At 39.7% G+C, this 18,901-nt stretch overlaps 1 protein-coding gene across 5 annotated transcripts in view; it reads right to left on the bottom strand.

The window, feature by feature from the left end:
* Positions 1-18,901, bottom strand: part of LOC105859377 (transmembrane protein 45A-like) — an 88,838-nt gene that overhangs the window by 26,555 nt on the left and 43,382 nt on the right. The window contains exon 2 of one of the 5 annotated variants that reach the window (XM_076001212.1): positions 4,611-4,701. The exons of the other annotated variants lie outside the window; for them this stretch is intronic. The gene's annotated coding sequence lies outside the window, so the exon portion shown is untranslated. The remainder of the gene's footprint in view (positions 1-4,610; positions 4,702-18,901) is intronic. 5 annotated transcript variants of the gene reach the window in all.

Below are 18,901 nucleotides of genomic sequence, written 5' to 3'. Positions count from 1 at the left end.
TGTCTTAAGCATAAAGTGCATGAAGGTACCCATTAGTGTTCATCCAGTATCTGTGAGCTGCTCCCCACTTTCCCCAGCCTCTCCTCCAGTTGGATTAGAACAATGTTTTAATTCTGGCTAATGGACTGTGAACAGAACTGGCACATGTCACTTACAGGCTGGGTCACTTAAGAGTCTACATGACTCCTTTATCTCTCTCTTCCCCTGCCTTGGCAACTGTGCCATGACATCTCTATAACACAGAGGATGATCAACCAGCTTGCTTCTCATTTTCTAAGAAACAATAACTCACTGAAACTTTGAGGTTTATTGGTAAAACTTAGCTTAACCCCACCTTGCCAGATACCAAGCCAAATCAAATTACCAATTTTGTTTACAGTATTGTCGTATGGTGGAGTCACCTCTGGCTTATAAATGGAAATATGCTCCATTTTTGGTCAGTGCTATAAAAAATTAGTCTTGAATTACATGAGTTTTTAATTATGTGAGCAGCCTTTTGTTCAAATGTTTTGTGGCATCAACAGAATAATGAAGAGAGAATCCAGATCACCCTTGTGGATGTGACACCAGGCAGATCCAAGAAAACACATAAGAGGGAATTTCAGAATCGCCCCTGACCCAGCAGACGCCTTTATCTCTGTGGGTGAATATGGGGCTTCTCAGTTCAGGACAGACCCCTCTGCATTACTTCCCTACCCCTCTGACACACTGAAGCTTAGGGGTAAACTGTGAAGCTGACCCAAACACTAAAAGTCCCTTAGACCTCTACTCAAGACCCCAGATGGACATTTCAGGACACCCTTGAATCATCCAAACTGTCTAAGAGATTCAGACTCAATATTTCACATAATGCTAAGCTCAGGTTCTTGTCCTAACTGCCTTTAGTGGTGTAGTTTGAGGCATGTCCCCTAAGCTCTCTAACCTTAGTTCTTAGTTAATAAAAGGAGGGCTTGGGACTAGAAGGTACCTGGAGTTCCTTCCTCCTCTGACAATCTCTGATTTATTATTCTAATCACAACCTTTGACCAGTGTTTTTGAGTTCTCCTATTTGTTTTGGTTTAGACAACCATATAGGATTGCAAAACACTTCTACATGGGATTGAAAAATGCATCCAATCTGTAAAGTTTTTTTAACTTTCGTGGAAAATAATTTTATATGATTTAAAGAGTCTTAAATATTTTCTATTTCTTAGTACAGGAAGCCCACTTGTAGGATTTATCCTGAAGACACAATTGGAAATATATGTATTAGGATAATGATTAAATAAATAATGCAACCCATATAAATAAGCTTTCCAAATAACTTAAATGATAGGGGATATATTTACTTAAATGATAGGGGACATATTTAGTGACAAAAATTAGGATGACAAAATAAGGGAAAGTGTCTTTATCATTTATTGTTTATAAGACTCTAGGAAGGTTAACCTCTCAGTGCCACAGTTTCCTCTTCTGTAAAATGTGACAAATAACTGTCCCCATCCTAACAAAATTATTAATAAAATTATTACTCCAAATCAGGTATTAATAACTCACAGTACTATTAAATAAGCTCATGCCATCCTCAAACCATCTCACACTACCAGAGTAAAACAGAAGTAAAACCAAATGAACAATTCCACTTGGATAGTAACTATAGAAAAGCAAGATGCATCTATACAATTCATTTGGCAATCATTCATGTACTGCCTATAACATTTCTCTTGCTGTTGTCTGGAGGGTTACTGGCATCTTGTGTGGTTATCAAAACCTTGACTGCAATTAGACAATAAACTTGAAAGGAGGAGTCATAAAATCTATTCTTTCTATTCCCCATTGGGCCTATATAGTGCCTTATATTCTATGAGGTTCTAAATTGACAAGAGTAACTAAGTGCTTTTGTAATACAAGATCATATATTTATAAAATATCTCTACTCTGATGTTTCAAAGGCCATTCATACACAACATGCTTCCAAATCAGTCATCTTATCTACACACCCACTGCTAGAAAATAAATTTTCCCAAGTACATATTTTGGTTGACAACACTGCCATTCACCCCTTGCACAACCTTAAAATATGAAAATCATCATAGAGTTTGGCTATTTCCCTAAAACTAATTGGTTATTAGGACATATCATGTCTACTGCCTAACATCAACCCTCCCGACCCCCTCCTCCCCTAGTAGAAGGGGCTGATCTCCCCCAGCCCCTTCATTTCACCTGCTTGGGAGGGGCCTGTTACACCTCCCCAAAACACTTAGTATTCACTTTAGTAAATTCTTCATGTTTTCAGTCACTGAGGTCTGCCCTCCTCATGAGCCTCTATGACCATTATTGTATTGTGAGAGCCTTCGCAGCAGGCAATTAGGGCCTCACAGGGGTTAGGGACCTGGATCATTTCCATTTTTTTCAAGGACCCTGGTATATTAAAAAAGGGAGAAAATGCCAAAATAGAGTAAGCAAAAATTGCGTTTGTTTTTAAATGTTTAGAATTACCTAATAAATATTTTTACTATACATATGAACATATTACCTATGTTGTAGACAGCATGAAATTTTAAAATCTTGGCCCTGCCTGAATATTCAGCTCTAGGCCAAATGGTCCTTCTGACCCACCCCCATGACCAGCTAAGAGGCTCCTGCTGCCCCAAAAGCTGAAAGGATCAGTATCTCTCTGCACTGGGATGTCATAAGGTGGCAATCGGGAGTAGTCAAAGAAGGATAAGAGTTGATCAGAGTGGGGGAAAAAAATGAGTCCTTCTTCCTACTTTAATTATAAAACTTCTGTATCTTCAACCTTTTAATCAGAAACAATCTGATGTTTCCAATCTTTCTGTGTTTAAAAGATTCAAACAACAGAAAGTCAAAGCAGGCTTGCTATATTTGCCTGTCTAAGGGAGCAAACAGACCCAATTATCCCTAGTAATGAAAATGGCATTCATTTTACCTCACTTTCATTGTGAGAAAAAAAAACTGCCCAGCTTCCCAACCATCACTCACTCTTGTCTGCTAGAGCCATTACCCATACATCCACCTGCATTTCCCTGCTCTATTACTGCCTGCAGGTGCAGCTTACTGCTTGGAAAAGACTAGGACGGTAGCATGGAGTTTGATTAGAGCTAAACCCAAAGGGCAGACACATTCTCCTCTGAAGGAGAGCGCAGGGCTTTCCTCACCCACAAAGTAGAACATACTTGTGGGCAGCCGATAGAAACCAGGGAAAGCACCAAGGTAGGAAACAAGAAGGCCCTTCCTCAGCATCCTCCCTGCCTGATCCACCACTGAAACCTCCTGGGGAAAGTGGCTCACCCAGACCTAACATGATTGGCTACAAGACTGAATCGCTGGCTTCCAGATGTGATTCATCCTAAAAATTCTTATTTCGGGCCGGGCGTGGTGGCTCACGCCTGTAAATCCTAGCACTTTGGGAGGCCGAGGCGGGCGGATTGCTCAAGGTCAGGAGTTCGAAACCAGCCTGAGCGAGACCCTGTCTCTACCAAAAATAGAAATAAATTAATTGACCAACTAAAAATATATATACAAAAAATTAGCCGGGCATGGTGGCGCATGCCTGTAGTCCCAGCTACTCGGGAGGCTGAGGCAGTAGGATCGCTGAGCCCCGGAGATTGAGGTTGCTGTGAGCCAGGCTGACGCCACGGCACTCACTCTAGCCTGGGCAACAAAGTGAGACTCTGTCTTAAAAAAAAAAAAAAAATTCTTATTTCGACCCCATCCAAAGATGCCCTCCACTCATAAGGACACCATACATTATCCTCTGGAGTGAAGACAAGAAAAACATAAACTCACTTACCACACAAAAGGGAAATATTTTAAAACTCTAGGAATTAGAAATAACATTGGGCAGAGCCTAAGATCTAAACACAGGTGCTAGGTGTCAATTTCCAGGCATTACAGCCGTGGAAATCAGAATCAGGTCTATACACAGAAAGAGGAGAGAATTCAAAGCACCCCAGATAAAGGGATTCAACAATTTTCTTGGTGGAATCTCAACCAAATACCTAACTTCAATATAAAATGAATACCACTATTACAAAAAGAAAAAAAAACCTAAACTAAAATTTCATCTAGAGCCACCACCAAAATAAAGCATTCTTAAGTCTTAGTGACTCGTATTTTAAGATATGTATGTAAATTCTAATACACCAAACAAATTTGAAATATTTCTTGAGCTTCACTTTACAATTTGCCTTAACACTCAGAGCAAAGCTACACAAGCATTTATATGTACCCTTCATATTTCTTGATTCTCCATCATTCTGCACCAGCACTTTCTCTCCCCAAATTCAACTGTTTTGAATGGGTTTTCTTAGTTAAATTATCCTTACCTTCACACGTTGTTCAATGTAAAGTCCAATTCAATTGTCTTCTCTCAACAACTTATAATGGTTCCAGACTCCAGAGGGAAAAGCAGATGCTGACTGGCCCTAGGTCTAAAACTGCCTACTCTTCCTCCTTTCAGACTAAATCACTGAGTTTGTCTTTCCAGCATGAGCAAATAAACCTTCACACTATGTCACAATGCATTTAAATCCAGGGGATACACCCTTTTAACCTCCGGCCTCCCTATCCAAACATTGTGTCACAGAGCAGCTCCAGGTAAGACTCACCTTGTCATCTCACCTACTAGGCCACCAGCCTCAGCCATGCACCAACTGCTTTGAGAACCACAGCCAGAGAAGCATGTTACCTCTTCTGTCCCTGAGGACAGAAGAGGAAGGGAATGATTCCAGCAGCACTAACATAATAGATCATGTTCTCTAAGTCTTAAGAAGATAATCCATTTTCTAACATGCTGTGCCTTAAGCAAGAGATTGCTAAAGGTGCTGGGGTTGAAGGCATGGCCAAAGCCAGAGTCACAGGAATAAGAAAAGATGGTGAAAAAAACACTGCTGTAGGTCCGCCACACAGCACAAAGAATCTGGAAGGTAGCCTCATCTACGTGCCTTGCACAGCAGCCCCTCAGGCACCTGAGGCACCCATTGCAGAATGAATACAGCCCTTGCTCACAATAGAAAGCTTACAATTGATTCAAGAAACCCAAAAAATGGAAATCTATACTAGATCTTAACTAATAAACTAGTTACAATTCTACGAGAGTTGTTAAGATGACTGGCATGCCTAAGAGTGGGAGGGGGGCTCCATCTGAGATGGGTGCATGGTGGAGGGGTCGTTCTAAAGCAGTGTAGTGGAGGAGGGCCCACTGAGGCCAGGGGCAGTGGGAAGGAAGCATCTCAACAGTGGAGAGTGGCTTCAGTGGAGGCAAGAAAGCAGAAACGGGAGCTTTGGTCTGTCAGAGGGTTTCTCAGTCTCTCTCAGCCCAGCCAGCCCAGCCTCCCAACAATAAGAGAATGAGTGCCCCTTCTTTTTGTAGACAATGCTGCCAAGATGCAGGAATTCTATTTGAATGGGTATGTAGAGACAAGTATAGTGGTACAAGGACCCTTAGATTTAAATACGACTTACCTATCTCCATAGCCAAGAGGCCATTTATCCTCCTGTCAGAGTAATAATCCTTAATGTGATCACTTACACTGGACCTACTATGTGGGCAGAGAGGGATGGATCAGCAACTGCTGCTCCCAAGGCCAGCATGACCATCTGGCCCTGTCAGAAAGAAAAGAACCACTCTAAAGTGCTATGACTCTATATATTAATGTTTTGCTTTATCTTCTTTTGATCTAGTCCATACCTCTGCCCCTTGTTCCCACCAGCAACCCCTTTCAATCTTTAAATAGCTAAAACCATTCATGGCACATGAGCTATTCTTAACCAAACATCTAAAATGACAAACACAACTCTAAACTTCAAAATACAAGACAAGATGAGGCAATCCAAAGACTTTTATCTTAAAAAAATAAAAAAGGTAAGAACAAATGTTATGTTGCATCACCTGCCTGTAAGGAGCTCTTCAAAGTAAGTAGAAATCTGGACTGTTTCTGTTAGTAGTGATCTTGACATGGGAAGGAAGGCATTCATTAAATACCTACTGTGTGCTAATAACTTTTCATACATCTGTTTATTTTGTCTTTGAGACAACTCAAGGAAGTAAAACTGACCCTTGAACAGTATGAGTTCGAACTGCATGAGTCCACTTATACATAAAATTTCTTCCATCTCTGCAACCCCTGAGACAGCAAGACTAACCACTTCTCTCCTTCCTCCTCCTCAGCCTGCTCGACATGGTGATTTTCTTAGTAACATTTTCTTTTCTGTAGCTTACTTTATTGTAAAATTATAGTATATAACACATATAACATACAAACTATATGTTAATCAACTGTTTATGTTACAGGTAAGGCTTCCAGTCAAGATAAGGCTGCTAGTAGTTTAGTTTCTGGAAGCCAAGTTATTGGATTTTCAACTGCATGAGGGGGTCAGCACCCCAACTCCCCCATTTTCAAGAGTCAACCATATTAGTGTCTCCACCATAACTATGAGGAAACTGAGGCTCCAAGAGATTTAGTGACCTACTCTAAGTTACAGAGTTTATAATAAAGACCAGAGCCAGGATTCCAGACTCCAAATCCCACACTGTTCCCCTAGATAAGGACAAAGACTAGAAAAGTTTTCCCAACGGCCCTATTGAACAGTTTCAATCAAGTATCTTTGAGTAAGTTAAATACCATAGGGAAAAGGCATCTCTTTCTGGTCCTTTCTACCATTGAGCTGTCAGCACATATGTAAAACAGGTGACGTTTTGCACATCACCAAGAATATTTACTAATATTTACTACTACAGCAAAGTTGTAGTATACATGGCTGCCAATAACAAGGAAGGCTGGGCTGAGTAGCTACAATGACTTCATTTGCTGCAGATTGACAAATGTCTAGATGCTAGTGATGAGCATCAGACTGAATGTGAGTGATGTGGTAGAAACTTGTAGATGTCATTCCATTACTTCAAGGTTCATGTTGTTTCATAGTCCAAGTCAATGAACAATGACTGAGTACCATAGGGACAAAATGCATCACTTTTCAATTGCTACTGTAACAAATTACTGCAAAGTTAGTACATTAAAACAAAACAAATTTATTCTCTTGCAGTTCTGCAGGTTCTCCAAATTTAAGGACCCATGTGATTAGATGGGGCCTATCTGGATAATCCCCGATAATCTCTTTATCAGGAGGTTGCTGATTTAATCACATCTGCAAAGGCCCTTTTACCTTGTAAGCTAATATACTGACAAGGGCTTACAGTCTGGCAGGATAAAGAAGACAGACACAGTAGTGACTGTGATCCCAAAAAGATGAGTTAAGGTTGACAGTAAAGCATGAAAATGCTATAAGTGCACTGAGCCTCTTCATTTAATTCAAGAGAGGGAGAGAGATATACAATAGGATTCTGGAAGATTTTAAAGACCATTTGAGCTGGACTTTGACCAATGAGTAGGATTTGAAAGGTGTAGCTAAAAGGGAGAACTAGAAAATACAGCTAGAGCCCTTATATATATAAGAAGTTGGTAAGTGATAGAAATGACAATACAAATTAAAAATCCATGTAGTAACAATAGTGTTACTACAACTAAGTTTCTATGCATGAATGCAAATTAGATGAGATTCCCTATTCATACCAGATTCAAAAATAAATTCCAGGTGGATTAAAGATCTAATTGTGAAAATCCAATTTTAAAATTTTTCAAAGAAAATATTTGAAAATGTCCTTATGACCATGAGATAAGAAAGAAATATTTAAACAAAATACAAAATGCAGAATAATGAAGACTGAGAAGTCTGACCAGATCAAAACTTAAAACTTATACATACAAATGGCAAATAGTCACATTAAAAGATGTTCAATATCATTAGTCATTTAGGAAATACTAATTAAAATAATAAATACCAATATATACTCACTAGAATGGCTAAATTTTAAAAGGCTGACAATACCAAGTATTGGTAAGGATGTGGACCAACTAGAACTCTTATACACTGCATGTGGGAACACAAAATGATACAGCCCCATTGGAAAGCCGCTTGTCATTTTTCATAACATTAAACATACACTCACCATTCGACCTAGTAAATTCACTCCTAAGTATCTACCCAAGAGAAATGAAAATTATGCCCACACAAAGATTTATACATGGATACTCATAGTAGCTTTTATTCATAATAACCAAAACCTGGAAATAACCCAATGCCCATCAACTAGTGAATGAATGAACAAACTGTGTGATACATCTCGGCAATAAAAAGGAGCAAACTACTGATACATGCAAAAACCTAGACAAATCTCAAAAGCATTATGCTTAGTCAAACAAACCAGACACAAAAGAGTACCTATTGCATACTTCCATTTATATCAAATACTAGAAAAGACAAAACTGTCGTAACAGCAGATCAGTGGTTGCCTGAAGGTAAAAGGAAGGGGTAACTACAAAGGTTATTAGATGATAGGAATATTCTATATATTGATTGTGACAAAAATTACATATCAAATTAGACAGTTAAAAGGGGTAAGATTTATTGCATGTAAATTATACTTTAATAAAGCTGATCTGAAAAGAAGGGAACAGACACTACTTCTGCCCTTCTTCTCTCCTGAAGCCTGAAATATGGTTGTGATGATTAATGCTTTAACAACTATCTCAGATTATAAGGATAAGGCCCATATCCAAGGAGTAGGAATAGTGAACTTGAAAGAGGCTTATTTCTAAAGACTTTGCAGATCTACCATTCAAACCCTGAATATCTAATTTCATGTGAGATGGAATTAAAATTTTATCTTGTATAAAAGCAAAAAATATTCAAATCTACCTTGAATAACAGCCCCCAAAAACCCTTAAGACTCCTATATGTCAAAATATTAGCTAGCTCTCTGTGTACCACTCTCAACTCATGTAACTCTCTGCATTTTAACTCATTTAATCCTCACAAAAAGCCTCTGATAGATACTATTATTACCCCCATTTACAGATGAAGAGACTGAGATGCAATCAGAGATTAAGTAAAATATCTAAAATCATCTGATGTAAAGTATTGGAACTGGGTTTCATACCCATTCTTGAGCTTATACCTCTCCCATAATGGTAGCACAGAGTTAAAAAAACACACGACAGACAGAAAAGGTATTTGAAATAACTATAACTGACAAAGGGTGAGTGGCCAAAATGTAACTTTTAAATTAGGAATCAGTGTAGAATAAAGAAAAACTAGGATTAGGATCACAATGGCCAACTAGACACAGGTGGTATGTGCCTCCTCCTCAGAGAGAAGCAGAACAGTAAGCAACTCTCATGTTTCAAACCTATTGCCAGGAGAGGATGCTAGGATCCACCAGGGGAGCAACGGGAAGCAACAAAAGGGGGTAAGCAGAGGGATCAGGGCAGCTTTCCAGCTGGGGCCGGCTAACAGCTGGGAGAAGATCCTGGATGTTGTGAAACACTAAGAGAGGAGCCACCAGGACTCCACTTTCTCAGAGGAGCTTTTACAGCCTTGGTTACAAGAGAACCCCTGACCCACACATTTCTCAGGTCTTACACAGGAGATGCTTGGGGATTACACAGAGACATTGTTCCCTAAAGGGAACTCGCGAGGAATTACACAGGCATCTGACCTAGAGAGCTTGAGCCAGATGCCATTCTGAGAGCCAGACATCAGGGAACCAGGGACACACCTGTAGCCACTGCAAGGCTCTGAGGAGGGACAGAGAAGCCAGGTGCTCCCACACAGCCCTGAGAAGGTGTCCACTGCCCCACCGTGGGCTGCAGTCAAGACTGAGAGTGAGTGGGCAGCATTCTCCACAGTTTCTCACTGATTCTGCCTGTCTGGGTGGTGTTTCAGACATTCTCGTTGTAGGTCCAAGGTGTCATTTTGTTAGTTTGACACTGGACATGCCCGTCCTTGCACTGAGTTGGGCTTCATACAGTTGCAGCCCCGGCCTGCTTGGGGAGAGGCATGGAAACGAACCTTTCCAGCACATATCTTGGATGGTGCTCACCATCCTGCTGTGGACCCAGCCTTGAGCAGACAACACTCCCCATAGATTCTGGTTCAAACAGCCTGCCTGAGAAGGCACCTGCCCTCTCCGGCCATAAGGCACCATTTCAGGAGTTTGAAGCCAGACAGAAACCTGTCCTTGGCCTAAATTCAGGCTGACACAGTCCTACCCAGCTGAGAAGGGAGGAGGGAAGTCGTGGACAATTACCACGACTCTGCTACAAGCTGCAGTAAGACCAAGACAGAAATGAACAGTATTCACCAGCATCTCGCCCCCTGGAAGGGGCCCCACCCTCTCTGGTGACAGACTCAAGGAGCCAGTTTGGGAGTTTAAAGCTGGGCAACTCTTTGCCCTCAGGCTCAGTTCAGATTGGTGCAAGTGCAGCCTGGCCCAGCTGAAGAGGAACAGGGAAGCCCAAGCTCTCCTACCTATTCCTAGAACAATCCCCACCACTCGCTACAAGCTGCAGTGAGACTGAGATAGATGCAAGTGGATGGCACTCCCTGCACACTGTTTGTCTGGAAGAGGCTCCACCCTCTCCAGTCACAGGCCTAAGGTACCATTTTGGGAGTTTAAAGCCGGACAGCCCAGGAAGGGACCTGGGGACAAGGACCTCCCCATCTCAAACTACCCAGTGCTGCAGAAATAGCCACCTCTATAACCAAGACACAAGCTTTTGGAACAGGTATGCTGCAAGATGGCCAGATCTAGGCTTGCATGGGGGTACACTCCCACTAGTACACTGATCACTGTGCTCTGCCTCTAACAGAGCACCTGTCATACCCAGGATTCCACAGAAACTGAGGTGCACTCCCTTCCCTCTAAAAAGCCACAGCGAGCACTTTGGTGTTCCTCAAGAACTAAAACTACCAGCTCCCCTGAGTGAGGTCAGGGCTAGCAGTCTTCTCTCCAAGCTGCCTATCTCTTCTGGAAGGAGCCTACCCTTCCTGGAGGCAAGTCCCTGCCACAACCACACCTCCCCTGCAAGAGCATTTCAGCTATAGTCCACAGCTAGTCTGGTAGCTTTGCATGCAGTGGATTGAGCTGTCCCCATCACCTCTGCTGCAGCTTGGTTAGGGTGGGTGCTGGGAATCTGGACACTTTTGTGCCTCTGAAAAATAGAGACCAATATCATGGCTGACAGAGGGAGATGTGAACAGCATGTGCTCCACAGCTGCCTGCTTCTACCAATCTCATCAAGAGGAGCCCCTCCTGTTGTAGGCTCACAGTGTATCAACCCCTTCTCCTGCCTAAGCATTCTTCCAGAGCAGGTCACCCCACCCATCACTACCGCAGCCAGCCCCTGATCTCAGGGAAGCTTGAGAGCAAGTTTTCCAGCTTGGTCTCCATCTGGTCCCCTCCAGGACACAAGGCAATCCAGGGGCCTTGGATCTGGGGATTACCTAACACAGACCACCACTGCTGGCACCTGAACAGCCTCCCAGGGGTCTGAGGTCCAAATGACCGAAATCACCGGCAGCAACACAGTGGACACCTTCTTGCACAAGCTGAAAGGCAGTATACCTATCTATCCCTCTCTACATTGAGCAGCAGAGTTCCAGGCAGAGAAGAATAGGTGAACCACAAAGCTATTTTAAGTTCAGGGAAGAGGTTCCAGATTATAAGGAATCAGCATAAGACCTCTGGCAATATGAAAAAAACACAGGCTCCTTTGACACTAAGGATCACACTAACTCTCTAGCTATAGACTTCAAAAGGATCACACTAGCTATAGACTCCCAAAGGATCACACTAACTCTCTAGCTATAGATTTCAACCAAAAGGAAATTTTGATATGTCAGATATGGAATTCTAAGTATGGATCACAAGTAAGCTCAATGGGATCAAAGAGAAAGTTGAAAACCAACAAAGAAACCAAAAAAAAAAAAAAAATGAGGATATGAATGAAAAATTCACTAAAAAGATAATTTTAAAAAATTAAGGCCAGGCGCGGTGGCTCACGCCTGTAATCCTAGCACTTTGGGAGGCCGAGGCGGGCGGATTGCTCAAGGTCAGGAGTTCGAAACCAGCCTGAGCGAGACCCCGTCTCTACCAAAAATAGAAAGAAATTAATTGACCAACTAAAAATATATATACAAAAAAAAAATTAGCCGGGCATGGTGGCACATGCCTGTAGTCCCAGCTACTCGGGAGGCTGAGGCAGTAGGATCGCTGAGCCCAGGAGATTGAGGTTGCTGTGAGCCAGGCTGACGCTCACCCCAGGGCAATCACTCTAGCCTGGGGCAACAAAGTGAGACTCTGTCTCAAAAAAAAAAAAATTAAGAATCAAATCAAGAACTCACTCCTATTTATAATAGCTGCAAAAAAATGAAATACTTTGGAATATACTTAACTAATGAGGTAAAGGATCTCTACAAGGGAACTAGAAAACACTGATGAAGAAAGTGTAAATGACAGAAACAAATGGAAAAGCATTCCATGCTCATGGATTAGAAGAAAATATTGTTAAAATGTCCATACTGTCCAAAATAATCTACAAATTCAATGCAATTCCTATCAAAACAACCCTAAAATTTATATGGAACCCAAAAAGAGCATGAATAGGCAAAGCAATGCTGAACAAAAAGAACAAATCTAGAGGAGTCAGATTACCTGACTTCAAATTATACTACAAGGTTATAGTAAATAAAACAGCATAATACTGCTTTAAAAGTAGACACACAGACCAATGGAATAGAATAGAGAACCCGGAGATAAACCCAAATACCTAAACCAACAAAAGTATACAGTGGGGAAAGGACACCCTATTCAGTAAATGGTGCTGAGAGAATTGGATAGCCTCATGCAGAAGAATGAAACTGGATCCCTATCTCTCATTATATACTAAAATTAAGCCAAGATGGATTAAAGACTTAAAACTATAAACTAAAGACTTGAAACTATAGACTAAAGACTAAAGAAACTAAAGACTTAAAACTATAAAAATATTAGAAGAAAATTTAGGAAAACCTATCCTTGACATTGGTCTAGGTAAAGAACTTATGACTAGTACCACAAAAGCAAATACAACAAAAACAAAAATATATAAATGGGGCTTAATTACACTAAGAAGCTTCTGCACAGCAAAAGAAATAATCAACAGGGTAAACAGACAACCTACAAACTGGTAGGAAATATTCATAAGCTATACATCTGAGAAAGGCCTAATATCTAGAATTTTTAAGGAACTCAAACAAATCAGCAAGGAAAAAAATAAATAACCCCATTAAAAAGTGGGAAAAGAAATGAACAGACATTTTTCAAAAGAAGAGAAACAAATGTCAAAAAAAAATATGAAAAAATGCTGAACCTCACTAATCATTAGGGGAATGCATATTAAAACCACCATGAGATACCACCTTACCCTGTCAGAATGGCCATTGTAGAAAAGTCAAAAAACAATAGATGGGGCCTGGATGCTCTGAAAGTGAACACTAATACTCTGTTGGTGGGAATGTAAATTATTATAACCTCTATGGAAGACAGTATGTAGATTTCTCAAAGAACTAAAAGTAGACCTACCATTTGATCCAGCAATCCCACTACTGGAGATCTATCTACCCAGAGGAAAAGAAATCATTTTATAAAAAAGACACCTGCACCCATGTTTATCGTAGCAGAATTCACAATTGCAAAGATATGGAACCAGCATAAGTGCCTACCCAGTGAGGAGTGGATAAAGGTAATGTGGTATATGTGTACCATTGACTACTACCAAGCCATCAAAAAGAATGAAATAATGTCTTTTGCAGCAACGTGGATAGAATTGCAACCCATTATTCAAAGTGAAGTAACCCAGGCACAAAAAACAAAATACCTCATGTTCTCACTTAGAAGTGGGAGCTAAGCAGTGAGTATGCATGGTCATACAGAGTGATTTAATGGACATTGGAGACTCAGAGATTAGGAGGGGGATGCAGGATGAAAAATTCCCTATTGGGTACAATGTACACTATTCGGGTGATGGATATATTAAAAGCATAGATTTCTCCTCTATGTAATTCAGCCATGTAACAAAAAAACCCACTTGTACTCCATAAATCTATTTAAATAAAAAGAAAATGAAAGAAAAAGAAAAACTGCTCCCCCTATTAGTGGGGGAAGTATAATAGACAATTCAACACAGACAAAACTCTAATGTCCAACAATTATATGAAAAGATGCTCAATTCGCTAGAAATCAAAGAAAACTAAGTTAAAAACAGATAATTGTCATTTTCATCTATTATATCACCTAATGGGTGTGGTGTGCTCTGTCTCGGGATGGACACGCTTGAAGTCTGCCACAAGTGGGGCAAATGCAATTATATCATCTAAATATTTGTACACCCCTAATATGCTGAAATTTTAAAAAATTTAAAAAAATTAAAAAGGTAATTATTACCTATTTAACAGGAAAAATTAAAAAGATCTATTATATCAAGTGTTGGTGAAGGTATAAGGAAACAGGAACACTCATACACTCAGAAAAGTTTAAATTGGCATTGCTACTCTGGCAAGATTTTGGTAGTAGCTAAGATAGTTGAAAGTGCACTTGCCCTGTAATCCAGAAATTCAATTTGTACTATGTACCCCAGAAAAACTATTATACAAATTCTCTAGTATATGTTTAAAAAAAAAAAAAAAAGAAGCTAATTTCTACATTGGTCATAGTAGCATAAAATTGGAATTAATCTGAACATCTATCAATAGAAAAATGAATAAGTAGCATGATATAACATACATACGGCAGAATATGACACTACAGTTAAAATATTTTTTTAAAATAAAAGAGGTAGATCTGTACTTCACAACATGGATAGATGTTTAAAGCATTAGGTTGAGTGGAAAATGTACATTGTGAAATTCTGATAAACTTTGATGCAATTTAGGTACTATTTTTAAACACTTGAAAAGTAATACTATTGATTGCTCACCTACATACATGAATACAAGAGTACAAAAGAGACATTGTAGCGATACACACTAAGGAAGGTGGTTTTTTAGGGAAGATAAAGGGGAACAGACTGAGGGGTGTCAAGGAATACTTAAACTGTAATATTTTATTTCTTTTTATTTAAAAGAAAGACAAACTTGAAGAAAATAATACAAAATGAAAGACAAACTTGAAAAGCAAATAATACAAAATGTGAGTTCTGCACAGTTGGAATACAGGCATTTGCCATATTATTTTTTGTGCTTCTCACTATTTTTAAAAAGTAATAGACTTTATTTTTTAGGGTAGTTTTAAATTTACAGAAAATTGAGTGGAAATTTCAGAGTTCCATGTGTCATTTCTGTCCATCCCTCACAGTTTCCTAATTATTAATATCTTGCATTAGTACGGTACATTTGTTACAACTGATGAACCAATATTTATAGATTGTTAACTAAAGACCATAATTTATATCAGAGATAACTTTAGAGTTTTATAGTTCTATGGGTTTTAACAAATGCATAATGTCATTTATCCATAATTACACTATATCATACACAATATGCCATCAAAATCCCTGTGTTCTACCTATTTATCCCTCCCTCCCTCCCCTGCGCGCCTGGAAATCACTGATCTTTTTACTATCTCGATAGTTTTGCCTTTTCCAAAATGTCATATACTTGGAATCATACAGTATACAGCTTTTGCACATTGGCTCCTTTCACTTAGCAATATGCTTTTAAGTTTTGTCCATGTCTTTTTGTAACTTGAGAGCTCATTTCTTTTTATCATGGAATAATGTTCCACTGTATTGATGTACCACAGTTTTTTTAATCCACTCACCTACTAAAGGACATCTTGGTTGCCTCCATGTTTTGGAATTATGAAGAGTGGACATAAGTTCTCAAATCATTTGAGTAAATATCAAGCAGTACAATTCTGAATCATAGGGTAATACAATGTTCAGCTTTGTAAGACACTGCCAAACTGTCTTCCAAACTAGCTGTGCCATCTTACATTCCCACTAGTAATGAATGAGAGTACTTGGTGCTCCACATCTTCACCAGTATTTCGCACTGTCAGTATTTCAATTTTAGCATTGCTAATTGGCGTATACTGTTATCTCATTGTTTTTTTAATTTGCAATTCCCTGATGACATATGAAGGTGACCATCCTTTTATACACTTATTTATCTTCTGTATACCTTCTTTGGTAAGGTGTCTGTTCAGATCTTTTGCTTACTTTTTAATTCAGTTGTTTTCTAGTTGTTGAGTTTTAAGAATTCTTTATATTTTTTATATACAAGTCTTTTATTTCCCCCAGTCTATGGTTTATCATTTCATTCCCTTAACGATATTTTTCAAAGACCAGAAGCTTTTAATTTTAATGAAGTCTAACTTATATATTTATTTTCTCATGAATTATGCTCTTGATATTGTATTTTAAAACTCTTTGCCAGTCATAGCCAAGGTTTTCTAGATTTTTCTTCTGTTATCTTCTAGAAGTTTAATAGTTTTGTGTCTTACATTTAGGTCTATGATCCATTTTGAGTTAATTTTTATAAAAGATGTCTATGTCTAGATTCATTTCTTTGCATGTGAATGTGATGGTTAATTTTATGCATCAGCTTGACTGGGTTAAGGGATGCCCAGATAGCAGGGAAAACATTATTTCTGGGCATGTCTGTGAGGGCATTTCCAGACGAGATTGGCATTTGAATCTGTGGACTAAGTAAAGAAGACTGCATTGGTGGGCATCTTTAAACCACTTAGATGCCAGATAGAACAAAAAGGTGGAGGAAGGGCAAATTTGCTTTCTTCTTGAGCTGAGACATCCAATTTCTCTTGCCCTCAGAGTTTATAGTTCCTCCAGGTTCCTGGGCCTTTGGACTCTAAGGCTTACACCAGCAGGGCTTGAAGTTCTCAGGCCTTCAAACTTGGACTGATTTACATCACCAGCTTTCCTGGGAAGAACTGACATCCTAACAATGTTGATTCTTCCTATGCATAAACATGGAATAGTTCTCCATTTATTTAGATCGTAGATTTCCTGCATAAGAGGTTTGTAGTTTTCCTCACATAGATTTTGTACATATTTTGTTAGATTTATAATACAGTATTTCCTTTCTTTTCTTTCTTTTTTTGGTGTTAATGTAAATGATGTGTTCTTAATTTCAAACTCCAATTGTTCATTGCTGCTGTGTAGAAAAACAGTTGAATTTTATATATTAATTTTGTATCTTACAAACTTGTTATAATTATTTATTAGTTCCAGGAGGGTTTTTTGTTTGTTTGTTTCTCTTTGATTCTTTGAGATTTCCTACACAGTTAATTATGTAATCTGTGAGCAAAAACAGTTTTATTTCTTCCTTCCCAGTCTGTATATTTTTAATTTCCTTTTCTTGACTTTCTGCCTTAGCTAAGAAATGCAGTGTGATGTTGAACAGGAGTGATGACAGTGGTATCCTTGCCTTGTTTCCAGTATGAACAGGAAGGTACCTAGGTTCTCACCATTAAAGTATGATGTTAACTGTAGGTTTTGTGTAGTTATTATCAAATTGAGGAAATTCCATATTCCTACTCTCCTGCTTTTCATTTGTTTTGTTGTTTTTTGTAATTTCTCTAAAAGAAAAAGAGAGAGAGACCTGAAACTTGGTTTAGAGTCAGGATAAAAATGACCTTGAATGCCAGGTTAAGAAGTTTACATTTTATTCTATGGACAATAAGAAGCAACTGGATGTTTCTGAGCAAAGAAGAGATGTGACAGAGATGTGCATCAGAGCCATTAAGACATCCCATAAGAAAACAATCTAGTTTCTCTTTAAAGACATCCAGAAAAAGAAATTCCACCAAGTGCCTCAATAACCCATTCTGGTGACAAACAAATTTCACTTTCTGATAACCTTGCCTTATAGGCAACCTGAATCCCTTGCAGAGCCCAGCAAAGATGCAGAACTTGCATCAGTCTTGAAGAACTGCTTCCATTTAGACATGACTCCCAGACCCAGTATGTTCTACCCACTCCCAATCCAGAAAAGAAAGCTACTTCACTCTGGTTCAAGGCAGACCCCCGCCCCCCAGGCACTCAGTGGCCCAGACTAGCTTGCTAAGCAATATTCAGCCCAAATGCTGCGACCACACCTGAATCAACAATGCTGACACGTCTGTTTGCATCATTGCTACTAAGGGAGAGTGCCTGTTCCAAAGAGCTCTGTGACAATGACACCTGGATGAACCTTTGGATATCCTCGGGCTATTCACAGAGAACACCCTGTATTCTTGTTCTCGTGGCCTCGCCTTCCTTGCCTCTTCCTCACTCCCCTTCCTGTCATCCTGCTCTTTCCTTCTCTCTTCTTCCCACCACAACCAATTCTCACAAGGGCAGCAGGGAGGACTTGGGATTCTAAGCAAATTCCCTGCAAGAGCACAGGCACCACCTTGAGAAGGAAAGCCACTCCTAGATCGGATTCCAAACTTTGTTTCGGTTTGGATGTCCATATATGAAAAAAGGTGGAAGACAAGGGGTAATAAACAAAAGCCCAGGGAGCCAAGAATAAGAAGGAAATGCTTTGCCAGCTGGGGCTAATAAATCTCTGAGTTCCTGAAGCTCACAGGTGTACAAACTACACAAGCACCCAGTGCTCCCCGCCCCTCAGCTTCCTGCTGCCCAATAGAGGACATCTTTCCCCCATGGGGCTACACCATAAAATTCATTCTAACCTGATTATCCTCTAAGAAATTATTCTGGTTCCCCACTTCCTCCTCACCCCGCCCACACCAGCTGACAAAACACACATAAATACGATTTGATCTAGGCCCTTTTGCCTCCAGGTAAACTCAGGTGTGGGGCCAGGGTTTGACCTCTGTTTTTTTCCCCCCGATTATCAGTCCAATTCACATCTAGTGCTGGAGAACTCCCAGCACAATTAACCACAGGCCCTCACCTTGCATCAGAAGGGACAGTGGGAGACATCAGAAAAAGGGGTCATTTTTAACCTAAGGAAGGTTGGCATGCCCTGGGAGAGGCTTTTTGCAAATTTCTGG

The sequence above is a fragment of the Microcebus murinus genome, chromosome 1 (genome assembly GCF_040939455.1).
Source record: "Microcebus murinus isolate Inina chromosome 1, M.murinus_Inina_mat1.0, whole genome shotgun sequence".
Lineage (NCBI taxonomy): Eukaryota > Metazoa > Chordata > Mammalia > Primates > Cheirogaleidae > Microcebus > Microcebus murinus.
The sequence above is the reverse complement of the archived record's forward strand: the minus strand, read 5'-3'. Positions and strand labels throughout refer to the sequence as shown.